This window comes from Ascaphus truei, chromosome 2 (genome assembly GCF_040206685.1).
Source record: "Ascaphus truei isolate aAscTru1 chromosome 2, aAscTru1.hap1, whole genome shotgun sequence".
Classification (NCBI taxonomy): Eukaryota; Metazoa; Chordata; class Amphibia; order Anura; family Ascaphidae; genus Ascaphus; species Ascaphus truei.
This window is the reverse complement of record NC_134484.1, coordinates 140,244,992-140,259,741: the sequence shown is the minus strand read 5'-3', so window position 1 is coordinate 140,259,741 and position 14,750 is coordinate 140,244,992.

The following is a 14,750-nucleotide window of genomic DNA, read 5'->3' as shown; positions in this document are numbered from 1 at the left end:
TAGCACCTCTTTTTTTTTGTCTTGACCCAAAACAGTTTCTTTCCTGTGGGTCAATTCTTCAGTATCTTCCACTCTAAATGCAGTGTGTGCAGAGCGCACAGCAGAGAAATGAAGGAGAGCAGGTGTGGCAAACATACACTCTTTAATGGAAAACCCTAAATAGAGGGTTGCAACCCTTTGCACTTTATCAAGAAAATTTAAATGCTAAAGCCTGTCTCATGGCTTTGATGAGGATCCACCATTTCTACATCAAATTCAGATTCCTCCTCCTAAATATCTTGATCTGATGAATCCAATTCACCTTCTGACACCTGACAGCATTCAATGTCTGATTCGTCAGATGAAAAGCCTTTTCCCTTATCCAAACTGGTTTAGGATCTTGACCTTTCCTGCTTAGGGTTAACTGTCTGTTGAACAGCAGCATCCACACTCTGCTTAACTGCCTCCTTAATTAATACAAGGGAGGTGCTCATCTGCTCGTTAGAATCCCCAGCTGCTGCCTTAAGACAATCTTCACACAGCTTCTTTCTTATGATGCAGGATTCCCCTTAGCTATATTAACAAAACAAAATAAATACTAAATATACACCCTAAAGTATATAGATCCTCTCTCTTTCCCATGTAGTACTAAAACTAAGGACTCACCTAGTCTTGGTAACTGAACTTTTTAGAAGTCTCCATATCCAGCACTTGGCTTCTCACTGCTGAGCGTTCCATGCTGCAGCTTTCTTTCACACACACACACACACACAGTGTGTCCGTCACTTCCAGTGCTCGTACACGGCTTGCGTGCCTGTGCACGCATCCGCCAGCCGGAACGTGACGTGCGCGCCCCGTTGCACTGTTCCCACTACCGCAGCGTTCCAGGACGCTAGCGCGGTCAATCTGAGCCTTTTTACGGCTCGCAGCTGTGGCTGCTTCCACCCCGCTGTACCGGGCTCCTGGGGGTTTCTTTACCGCAGCTTACCAGACGCTAGTGCGGTGAGTCTGAGCCTTCACGCGGCTCTCAGCTGCAGCTGCTATGCTCCCCCTCCCTTTGTCTGGTAATGGGGCTTCCTTTGCATGTAAGCCTCCACGGCCCACGGCTGCAGCTGCTCCCCACCCCACGAATGTACAGGGTTCCTGGGGCTCCCCCGACTCTTAGGGGTCTCTGTCTTGCCACCGCATGGGCGTGTTGACCGGAGCTTCAGGGCAGAGAGGCTGAGGTCCCTGGATATCTGCACAAGGTGCAGTAGGTGAGTCCCTTTAGAAAATAAAAAATCCTACTCCTAGCTGTGAGGACAGGAAAAAGACTAAGGTGCAGGTAGAGGGAGGGGCCTTATATGGCCTACCTGCAAAAGTCTATTTCCTGTCCTACCTAGAGTGAGAAGGGATGAACCCAAAGGTGCCCACTGCCAGAGTGATCAGGAAATATATATATATATATATTACACAGTTTCAAGATCTATAATAAAAGGTTAGTTTAATATGTAGGTGGGGGTGACATATAGAGACCACTACATGATTTCTCCTCTAGGTATAGGTTACCCTGGTGTCTCAATAATTAAGCCAATTAAACATCCAGATTCCTCAATAAACCCTTTCAACCATGTATTGGCTCTTACACACCTAACCTAACCTCCCAGCAAAAAAAAAAAAAAAAAAAAAAGAAGCCTAGTCAGAAATGGGGAAAATCGATGGGGACGTAGTTTTGCTCAAGAGACCCATTTCAAAATGAACAAACACCTCTTCTCCACAGTTTCCAATACTCAAGTATAATATGCTTCCTCTCAGAGGTCCATAAAATGAGGACGAGGTTAAAAGATACTTAAAAGCTCTTTAAGTAATAAAGATAAAAAGGGATAACGATGGGAGATTTTTAATGCTAATGCAAACTGAACAACATTACTACCACACATTCCTCAATGTATGCTCCAAATGATGACTAGACTACTCTTATTATTATTTTCAACCATCTCAAATATAATACAGTGCAAAGTAATCTTATGCAGAGATTTCAATGTGGTGATAGATCCAAACATAAAATTGTCCCAACCTGGACCCAAAATCAGCAAAATCTCTATCACATGTTCTAAAGGAATCATTGTAATTGATGCATTGGGGTCTCTCAAACCAAACATAAGAACTGTATATTTTCCATTCGCACAAGGTTTCCCGTAGAATTTACTTAATTTTATTTGAATAGATTTTAGTCAAGCTTAAAGCTGCAGTTCAAGCTCCCGTTTTTTTTTTTTTTTTACTTCAATAGTTTCATGTGGGCAATCTCCACTTACCTAAAGAACTGCATAGCTGCCGGTCAATTCGTTCTCCGTCTATTGATCGGCAAAGTTTGGCGACATCTTTAAATATGGGGAATGTAAATGGTTGCTATAGGAACAAGCATGCTTGTTAAAATAGAATACAAGATAATTGGTCTTTCAAAGTTTTTTTAAAAACAGAAAATGCTAAAAGTATTTTTTCTTACTACAGAACGGATTTATTTAAAAAAAAAAAAAAAAAACCCACACATGCAGGATATTGCTTGAACTGCAGCTTTAAGAACAAGGAAGCAGTTAACATTGGCTCCCTTTGCTGGTCAAATCATTATCTAGTTGGGCTTCCCTAGTTCAATTACCTAATTTTTTCTAAATGTTGACTCAATGTGTCACTCCAGGCATCTGCAAAAGTGAGAAAACTACTTACAAAATATCAGACAGTTATTTGAATTAAATTATGCTCCGGACGGATCCAATGTGACACTATGGAAAGCACATAGGGCAGCCATTGTGGGTAAGTCACATTTGAAGAAAGTCAACAATACAAAGAGAAGCTTATATTGCACTCAACTAAAATAAACCTATGAATCCCACCCAAATATTGCCTTCTCAAATCTCCAAAAACAGAGAGCTGAATCTCATTGAAAAAACACAGAGCATGTCTTAAATTGAAGAAAACCAAAATACAATGAAAAATGGAAGAAAGTGGAAGAAATGTTATCCCAAAAATGAAGAACCCAATCATTGTGAAAAAGAGCACATCCCCTTAAATTCTAGTAAGGATTCATTTATAACTAGGAAAAAATATGCAACACATTTTCCCATTTCTATACCAAGCTACAGTATACAATCATCTCCCATCACACTGTGCCAATTTACAATTGGATTGTCTAATTGATAACTATTTACTTGAAAATAAATAACTAGAAAATAAATTACAACAGGAGAATTACTAGACAATCAAAAACCTCAAAACAGCCAAATCACCAGGTCCAAATGGATTCTCAAATACATATTATTGACAGAAATTGTAGTAATCCCAATCTATATGCCAGCTACTGGCCAATTTCCTAATTCCCACAGATATACAGTAAACATGCTTACCAAAATAATGACAAGATTGGATGCTCTTTTGCTCAAATGAATTCAAGCAGACGAGTCCTGGATAATACTAAATGCATCTAAATATTGCAGACTTGGTTACAGCACTCAATTTTGACATGTTATGTAAAAAAATGTCTGGTATTGAGAGTGCTTTTAGGACAGGTGTTCAGGCTATATATCCTTTTCCAACAGCTAAAGATATAAAAGGAACCTTAAAACGTATTAAAAATATATCATGGAAACAGACAGGACTGTCCCCCATCACCACTGTTATTTGCAAGGCAGCCTCACTAGCCCTTGGGGGATGTAACATTTGGGTTGCATATTGATACTCAGATAATCAAAACCTATGCCAACTGGGTGTACTTTATACGAACAAATCCTCCTAATCCCGCTGATCAGAAAGCGCATTGCACAGCAGATGTGTATTCCAATGCCAATAGACATTATGGAGACATAGTACATGGTACAGCCCCCCAAACTCACCTTCGCAAACAAAATACCCTCTGCAATGCAATATACCGCTTTGTCCTACAATGTAACTACAACATACACCACTGCAAAATGCTCCAGGAGCTACAGTAGATTGTCTAACCCTCGAGTCCAGACGCAAAGTACATTTTTCCTATCTTGCCTTCAGATAAATTCAGGGCAAGCAACCCGGCTAGCTGAACAAGCGCCTCACCCCTACCACACGCAGCACTTATCACCTGAGATCTGATTCAAAAAGACTGTTCACAGTCCCAAGGTTCAACAAAGAATCCGGTCGCTTCTCCTTTTACTGTGCATCTCACAACTGGAACAAATCAACCCTAGATTCTCAAAATGCCTCCAGTTAAAGTTATTACAAGACTTTAGCTGTCTCATACTTTAATATTGTCTGTAACTACTACAGTACATACTCCCATAACTTATATTGTCTAATTTCCATGAAATGCCTGTTAATAGAACTCATAACTTCTATTTCTTTAACTTAACCATGTATTGTCATCATAACTATGCCCAGGACATAATTAAAAATGAGAGGAAACTCTGAATGTATTATTTTTCCTGGTAAAACATTTTATAAATAAACAAATCACCATTTTATATCTATTGTAATGTATGCTTTACCATTGTTTTATAATACATGTATTATTATATTGTGGTTTTAATTTCTATTTATAGCATGACCTACGGCCCGATTAGCCAGCTTTAGCTTTATGAGGGGCTGTAGTTTGGCGTGTTGGGATAGGGGTAGGTGCCCCAGAAAGGATGGTTTGGCCCAATTGTAGGGGGATGGGGAGAGGTTGGTAGGGGATACCTCTTGTTTTTGCTAGGGGTTAGCAAGGCAATGTGAAGCAATGCTTTACTAGCCTCTTTGGTATTCAATGGGTGTTTGTAGTGTAGGGAATATATTAAGCTCTTAGTAGACATTAGTGGCCAGCTTGCCAATTACTATCCCGTTATTTTAGCTACTAAAGGGTTAATCTATTTGAAACATTTATAATGTGTAAGTAATATAATTATAGCATCTATTTCAGGTTGGTTTAGGTTAAGTTGAACATATGTACAGATGTAATGGACATTAATGCTCCCAGTAACACGATTCATTTTCCAATGAACAATTAATCATTTGTGATTCAAAATTTAACACAGCTCAATTAAAATAAATGGTAAAGCACGTGTCATTTTATTAACACACTAAATATTAACGCATTTCCCTAATTCCTTCACCCCTTTAATGTGTTTGCATTTAAATCCAGTAATTTTTCCTGTCTCTCTGAGTAATACTCCGCATACATCTCTCCATCATTTTTGGCGTGGGCTGTAATTCGGAATTATCTTTCCATTGAGGGTACAAGTTTCACGTCTATACTTGAGCAGAGTCAGAATTCACTGGTCGAACACCTTGTTCTTGAGCACAGTGGAAGGTTCCCTTGAAAGATTGTCTTGTTTCTTCCAAATGAGCTTCAATCCCATCATCATTCTGCTATTCATGGAATTCGAAAGGTTCCCATCCATTGATAATTGCCTGCGGAGGTAGACATTTTTCAACTTGTCTAATTCTACTTAATTTATTTTTATCTTTATTGAGTTGTAAACTACAGCACAGGGGAATGCCCCAAGATACCTTTTCGGTGTGTGCACACTAAATATGTTGGATTTTTCAGGTCCAATAAAAATATCAAAGCTACTGTTGGTATCACATGTAGAGATATAAAACAGAACATCTATTAATATATATTAAGATAAGATGCATTAGTAAATCGATAAAATATATGATGGGCAGGTTAGAGATGTAAAGGTGATAAACAGGCAGTGGGTCTTTGTAATCAGAGTCAATATAATAGACACTCCTAATTAATGTGGACAACAGAGGTCATGTCGACCAAGCTAAATCACATAGCATGGGCTGGCTGCGGAATATGCCTATTTTTCTCATGATGGTATGGTAGGTAGGGAAAAGATAAAAACATGTCTTATTGAACCGCAGGGCTGGCTAAGATATCAGTGGCTATTATCCGAAAGCAATCTTAGTAGGTAATAAATCACCTCATCTTTTCTTGTAGTGCAGCGGTGAACATCATGCATACAAACACAGCCTCTTTCCTACACCTCTAAGCTCTGCCCCCAGCGACGCCTGACATCACTCGCATTTAACCCCAATTAATGCTCCCTCAAGGGAGTGCTGATGCGACCTCGCTCCTTCATAAGTTTATATACAAACGGGAAACCGCTGATTAACTCTCGTGGCAACTGGTTATGCTTTTGGAATTTGGTAGATTGCCAAAGCCTTTTTTACTTCATCTAATCTCTCAATTTAGAGAGGATTCGTTTTTCATTTTCTTTAGATAGCTCAATCAATATGTAAAACTCGGGGAGTTCCATGGAGAAATCATTCAATGGATATTGTATTTATAATACAGGCTGATGAATTAAAACAGCTGTTCCTAAATAGAGAGTATAGCGTGGGTGTTCTAAAGAAAGCATATCATTGAGCATTTAAGACTAACAGATATGATCTATTGAAAGATAACAGAACAGATACACCTAAAATTGTTAGATGTATTTGTACCTTTAGCAACCAATATAAAGTATATGGTGCATACAGCACAGCTAATGATATATGGAATAGCCAACAATTGCGGAAAAGTGCGACGGGAGCAATCAAGGGACCCTTATTCCCTCAAAAATAATGGTAACGAAAGATAGGCGAGGTTTCGAGCACTCAATAAGCAATATATAGAAAAACGTTTAAAAAAAACGATTCAGTGATTATTTATTGTGAATAAGGTAAATGGCATCAAAACAAAGTGCAAATATACGTCACATAAAACAATACTAATAATAGCTAGTAAGAAACATTGAAAGTTAGTATATCAAAACATAATATACTTATCCTACCTATGGATGATCAATGTGAGATTAATGTAGATTATGTCGAGCAAAAAAATTAGGGAGACAAAAAGACAGAAAAAAAAAGTAAAAAAAAAAAAAAAACAGGGAGTGAAGGAAGGGAACAAACACAAAAACAGAGCGCATAGATAGGACACAATCACTATAAAAAAGTTGGTACTTTATATAAAATATAAACAAGTTAAAAACTTACATGAATTAAAATTGGTAAAATCTCGTGTGAGTATCCCTCCCACATCTGGGACGTGATGGTGCACTTGGAGCCCACACCGCCTGGATGTAGATGTAAAAACACTCAAAGGAAAAGTCCCAGTAACAGTCCCAGTAAATGCGGAGGAGCTACAGCGACGATGCCTGTCGTAGTGTCCTCGTGGGTTGGAGATGACGTCGGACATGAAGAAAGGGAGCAAAAACCTTAAATTGAAACAGTAACACAGTACTGTATACATTGCAATTCATTCATTTTATTACACCCAAAGAAACAGAATCCATGAAATTCAAACAAAGCAAATCGGGTGCCTGGGGTGATTGGCCGCGTTCATGCCGTGTGGAGTACACAGAGCACCCGAAATCGGACCGTAATTTGTTAGAATAACGTCCGCTGCAGCTCTATATGACTGATATAAATCTATAAGTGTCCAGTGTGCTGTGTGAATGTCACCAGTAAGGCAGTCCATGTATGTATGTATAACCCAGGAGAGCTAGGGGCCTAATGGTGTCCACTTGACAACCACAATAATTGGCCATTAATGCTTTCCTCCAGAAAGGTATAAAATAATAAATGGTGATAGCATGAGGTAATATAGTACAGGGCTATAGCCCATTACCTGCCTGGATAATCCAGCCACTCCAGGGTGTGCAGTCCTTGAAGGCAGATTCAGATTGATGTAGGTTGAAGCCGGAGAATTGCCATGGTCCAGGGTGAAAAAATGAAGAGATTCCAGGGCAACTCCAAAAAACAATGAATTTATTGAGTGTAGCTCACAATAGATAGGTGAAAATGCACCTACGTGTTTCGTGTGTTAGCACTTTATCAAGGTGTAAGGTACATACAGTATACAAAAAAACACATTTTTATAGTTTACCTTTGCTAATTATTGCCAGGAATGACATCTTCAGCACACGAGTCAAATGTGTTTTTTTGTATATGTACCTTACATCTTGATAAAGTGCTAACGCACGAAACATTTAGGTACGTTTTTCACCCATCCATTGGGAGCTACATTCAATAAATTAATTGTTATTTGGAGTTGACCTGGAATCTCTTCATTTTTTCACCCTGGAGCCTCGGTGTGATCCGACTTCAACATACATCACTCTGAGTTACAAAAAAAGTTTGTAATACTAATAGATCAGAGCAGTACAAAATAAAGTTTTATTGACTGCAAAAGCAAAAGTGTTATTTATCAGATCACGTGTGCATGTAGCCAACAATATGTGAAACAAACATTTCAGTGAATGTAGGAGAAACATCTTCTTGGAAAATGTTAATTTCATCAAGAATCACCTTGATAAACCATTAGCAAAGCCCATCAAAAAACACACAGAGGCAATAATACAAATCGATCATTTATTGATATTGAACATGTTAGAGACAGAAGTTAGCCAAAGGCTAACACAAGAACCCCAATTGCTGCACTCAAAGTGTAGTATGAATACCGTAATGATAGGGGTATACAATAACCCACGAAAGGAGTAGTTTATTTCTCCTTGAATCGACACATCAAGGTGATTATTGTTCTCACAATTGAACTAAAATAGCAAAATGTTATTTCTATAATACACAATAATAACGTTTAATAGTATATACATAAAATAGATATAAATCCCCGGGTAGGTGGTAGATTAGGGTGTATTGTAGCAATACTGGGTAATTAACCAGTGGGATGCTGACTCTCTATACATATGTAGCAGTGTTACCATGTGCTGATGGCTGAAATAGCAAAATAAGAACTTTAATAATAGAAGGTAAACTGCAACCCTATCAGACACTTGCTACTATTTAGATAGCATAGTTGTGAACCAGCTGATATTGCCCAAACAATAATGTAGCTCGGCAGAATAGGACCCTCGTTAGTATGGCCACACATGTTTCCTGGCACTGCTTAGTATAACAAGACCTAATTTCATATAGTAGTGAGGGAAAAGGTAGAAAGCTTGCAGTACACCACATATAACCACCATCAGACTGCAAGCTGCACTGTTACAAGGCAGACAATGCAGTCTGTATCTAGTACATAATGTGGCAATGGAGGATAAGCAAAATAAGCTATTAACAGCCAACAGTATAACTCGTTGTAGCCAAATCCTTTTGCAGCTCCTGACCCATACCTCTAAGCCAAACTGTAGTGTATAGCCGCGTGACAGCCGTATAACAAGCGCCACGAGACCCAACTAAACACACATTGTAACCCAGTGCAGCAGCTCGAGATGGAAATAAGGTCACTGAGCAGACTGACTGGGCAAACATGCAAACAAGAGTGAATAATTAATGAGGCTTTGTATTGGGAGCAAGAGTTATACAACCGTATACTGGTGGTGCTGTGCTGGTAACAGGATACTGCCGAGCTGTAGCACAGCTGATTCAGACCGCCTCCTGCATTAGCGTCACCGTCGTGACGCTCTGATCCCTACGCACATTTTGTTTGTCTCTGCAAACTTCGTCAGGGGGAGGAGTGAACATATTAGAAATTATATATTTATGAAGAGGTCATTTGGATGAATTACTCATAAAAAAGGAAGCATAATGGATATATAAATTAAAAACATTACATCTAAATGGTATAAACAAAGGTTGACTTGCACTCCTTTTGTATACTGTAGATATACCATCTTTTGTTACAGCTACATCTGAACTCTGAGTTTTACATATTGATTGACCTATCTAAAGTCCGTCGACTGAAAAAAATCGTCTGGCAGATTTTTCGTTCTTGCGATACGATTGCGGTAAGGTCGATTAGATGTTGCTCTGCATAAGCAATAATGGGAAATACGTAGTGTAGAACTGAACTTCTTGTCCCTCCTTGCTTCCTCTACAGTGGTGAGGAAAAGTTTGTGAACCCAAATGATAATTACTGAAATTTCATAGTTTATTCATGATAACCTTCATGAATTAAAACCAGTATTTTCCTAAATATCCAAACCAATTCCATGTCTTTTGAAACAAAATGATGTATGACTTAGACAAACAATTAGTAATTAAGAGTCAGGGTATGTGCAAAAGCAAGTGAAACCCTGGTTTTATCAACTAAATTAAAGCAGATAATTAGAATCCGTTATTTAAATAAAAAGGTAGATCTTCAGGTGTGAGTTTGGTAGGCCCCACCCTATAAAAAGATCAGAAACTTTGTGAGTTTGGTCTTCACCATACAAGTGTGTGGAAACACGTAATGTCACAATTAAAATAAATCTCTGATGACCTCAGAAAAGCAGTTACTGATGATCATCAGGTTAGAAAGGGTTACAAAACCATATCTAAGGACTCACAGCTCCACAAATCCATTGCCAGATAGATAGCCTACAAATGGAGAAAATTTAAGACCACAGTCACTCTACCCAGGAGCAGTCGTCCTACCAAAATCTCTCCAAGAACAAACCAGCAAATCATCCAGGATGTTACAAAGAACCCCAGAGTAAAATCCAAGGATCTGCAGATCACTCTCGCTTTGACTATTTTGAGTGTTCATGATTCAACAATCAGAAAAAGACCAAACAAGAATTGTGTTCATGGAAGGATAGCCAGGAGGAAAACAATGCTCTCTTTAAAAAAAAAAAAAAAAAAAACATTGCTGCCCATCTGAAGATTGCCAAAGAGCACATAGATAATACACAAGACTTCTGGAACAATGTTCTCTGGACAAACGAGTCAAAGGTGTAACTTTTTGACCTCAATGAGAAATTTTATATTTGGCGAAAACCAAACATTGCATTCAAACAGAAGAACCTCATCCCAAACTTTAAGCATGGTGGGGGGAATATGATGGTTTGGGGCTGTTTTGCTGCCTGAGAACCTGGACGGTTTGCCATCATTGACACAACCATGAATTCTACATTGTACCAAAAGATTTTAGAGAACATCAGGCCGTGAGTTAAAGCTGAACTGAAAGTGGGTCATGCAGCAAGACAATGAACCTAAACATAAAAGCAGATCTACAAAAGAATGGCTGCAGAAGAAGAAAATCTACATTTTGGAATGTCCTCGTTAATGTCTGACCTAAACCCCATTGAAATGCAGGACCTGAAGCGAGCGGTCAATGCAAGGAAGTCCTCAAATGCCACTGAGTTGAAGCAGTTTTGTAAGGAGGAATGGGCCAAAAGTCCTCAAATCCAATGTGAGAAACTGTCCAGCAGTTACAGGAAACGCTTTGTTGAAGTCATTGCTGCTCAAAGGGTGCCACCAGGTACTGAACCTACAGCTTCACATAATTTTTCACACATGGACAGTGAATGTTGAATAATTTGTGGATAAATAATATACTGCAAGTACGGATAAAGTATCCGTCTTCTAAATTTAGCATCGGTTGTACTTGATGGACGTGTCTTTTTTCAACCTCATCTACTATGTAAATATGTAACTATGATACATGTTGAAAAAGTATCATGTTTTTGTGTCATTTATTTGATCAGGCTATCATTATCTATAATTAGAACTTAAAATATGATTCAATAATATTAAGATCTAATAACATTTCTGATCGAATATTGCAGTTACTGCCTTCGATTTGTAATGAGAAGTGACTTATTGCACTCAATTCTATAACATGCTGGAACATTGCAACAACTGGTAGGCCACTTTCCTTAGTCTACATTGGTGCCGAGTTGGAAGCCCCAGCCTGTGCCACTTGCATCGGTCGTGAACATAAGCCAGACCTGTTCATGTAGGGAACAACCACTTTCTAGATGTTTATCCTGTTCCCACTATACTTGCAATTCTTTGTGGAAGTGTGATAGATTCAAGTGGGTATTTTGTCTTCCTGTCCCACCGTCTTAGAAAATGTTGCTGGAAAACCCTCATGTGTCATCTCGCCCATGTTACCACTTGAATGGTGGACGAGAGCATGCCGATGATACTCGTGCATTGCCTGGCCGACAGCTGATAACTGGACCTGGTTGTCCTGATCATATTTTTTTAGGTTGTCCCTTTTTTCATGGGGAAGAAAAACCATGCCTGAGTATCGAATTGTACTCCCAAATATTTTATTTTTTGCACTGGGATTAGGTGATTTTTTTTGAAGTTCACTAACTGTCCATGTATGCCTCAGGAAATCCAAAACTCGTCAGATGTTGAAGTTATCTGGACTGGTCTTGTGCCCTTTTTTAAATGTCATCCAAATAATTGTACATTTGGCTTTTGCTCTAATTTTTAATGTTTGCTCTAATCACAGTCTAGATGGGAGCAACAACAGATTTAGATAGGACTTCAATAATGTTACGGTACATAATTTTTTTGGCATTAACATTAACAAAACTTTGTGAGCAGGGAATTTTTATGCTTGCGTTTCATTTGCATATCAATTCAACTAACATCCGTTTTATAAAAATACTAGGCCTTTAAGCTGAAATGAACATAAGTTAATGTTACTTTCTCTAGGGAGTACAGCTTTACCATTAACATCATATTAACTGAGGTAAATGTTACAACAAATGGCTTTACAAAGTCTAGTGGTCTGGGCTCAAATGTTCACTCAAAATCAGCTTGAAACCTTCCACGCCTACAAACACCATCTGGCAAAAGCACTATTGAGAGAAAGAACTATCCTGTTTACTGTAGCTAAAAAAAAAAAAGCAGCATGGTACGTCACCATACATACGCTACATGACATAAATCATACTGTAGTAGAGAAACACAAGTGGAGTATCACGGGAGGGAATCTTTGGGGAAAGGAAATAGAGCTACAGAGGGTCATTTTGCATTACTGGTAATGTAAAAAATGCATATAAATGTACTTAAGAATTAAAGAGCTCTAAAAGCAAAACACTTCCCCTCCATGAAATACTGCTTGAAGTCATGCAATACGTACAGCCACTAACAATCTTTTTTATTACATTTAATTTCATGCTGTGTTTTCATCATAATTTTCCAATTTAATATATTTAGATTTCGAGATGAAAATATTATGCTTTCTTGAATGCTTAACTCTAAATGTACATAGTAACAAATTCTCACACAACTATTTTTATTGCAAAAAATAAGTGACCATCATTATTTGCCTTTTTAAAAAAAAAATTTTTTACAGTTGAGGATAGGATAGATAGAGAGTTGGGGTGCTCAAACCCGCATCAACTACATCCAATAACAAAATAATGTTGCCCCTGGAGACACCAGTGGGAGTGGGCAGGCAAATAAAGACTTGTAAGTTTAGCTTAAATGACAACAGTCAGACTTAACCATAACAGTCTAAACCAAAAGCCCCACTCACGTCATCTCCAGGGTTTCTCTGCCGGCGTGCAAGCCAAGAAGGATCCAGAATCCAGATAAGTCCAGTAGAAAAAACGAATGGCGCACAGCCAGGGAGTCAGGTGTGGGATAAAAAACTTTTCCTTTATTGCAGCATGGTAGGAGACAAATTCACCCCCTTGGGGGACACAGACAGGGACCTCCTACGCGTTTCGGACCAACGGGTCCTTTATCAAGGAGTATGGGATGTGTACAGAGTGAGCACCTTATATATCTAATGCTTAATTAGCAAATGACTAAAATCTGTGCAAAAATTGAATCGCGGGTCCGCTGCGCATGCGCGTGACGTCACTCGGCGCACGGCTTCAACAGCCCAAAGGGTTGTGGGTAGGGACCGCCCCTAATGTCGCCCGCGCATGCTCATAGCGGACCGTGAAGGAATAGAGAGAGGTTCCCTTACTCTCTGTCTTCGCTCCCGCCCCCCGTGACATCATAGCGCTCTCCGATTGGCTGAAGTGCACCGCTGCACCACCAATACATGTGTGAGGCGGACGAGGCTGCTCCAATCGCGCAGAGTCTCGCATGCTCACACGGAGGGGAGGGAGAAGAGATACAGAGAAAAAAATCTATGGTTGCTAAAAAAACGGACAAACTAAACAGAAACAGATAAAAAACGAATGAAAAAACATACTAATATTAATAAAGGTGTACAACCCAAATACACATCCCACATATACAAAGACATAACAGTGAATACATAAATAGGATCTATAATCCATGTCAGCAAAGTGCTGTCAATATCACACAAACACAAAACATGTAAAAGCAATTGAAAGATAATCAACAAGACTTGATGCATTATGTCTTGTTTATCTGTATCTCCAATAGTGAAGAGGAATCATTTATACTGTAAATGTAGCATATTAAACAAATTCTATGACTGTATAGCAAGCATGCTTTCTTGATAGACTAAATGCTATAAAAAATGGTAATCCTAGCAATTGCCCTATCCAGGAAACTACCATACTGGTCAAAGGCAAATATCCATAAACCATAAATCACAAGGGCTCTAGCCATATGTCAGGGTCCGATATCTACACAATACAATGGACTAGTAGACAGAAAGTAGTGTAGAGAACACAAATGTAGGATAGGATGCTGTAGAAATCTAAAATAATACAACCTCAAAGTATAGAAGACAAAAGAGCCTACAATATTAACATTGGTGCCATAAACAAACCATTAATGTTATTTGCCAGAGGTTACATATGTTTACAAAGAAGCTCACAGTAATGATACCAAGACTGTGCTTCAACTAAATGTGCAAATCAGTTAACCGTACAGCAAACTCCCGAACATTCAATGATTTAGTTCAAGGTATATTCAAAGATTCAACCTCTAAAAAAAAAAATATACATGAAGAAAAAAAATATGGGTCTTTTGGACACTCTCCAGTGTTTTACTATTTGTACTTTTAGCAATGAAAACATATTTTTAATTAATTATTAGAAATAAAGTACTGTATCATAATGACCAATTATAAAAATATAAATCGTTAAAATTGATATATCGGTAATCAAAATTTATTTTATGGA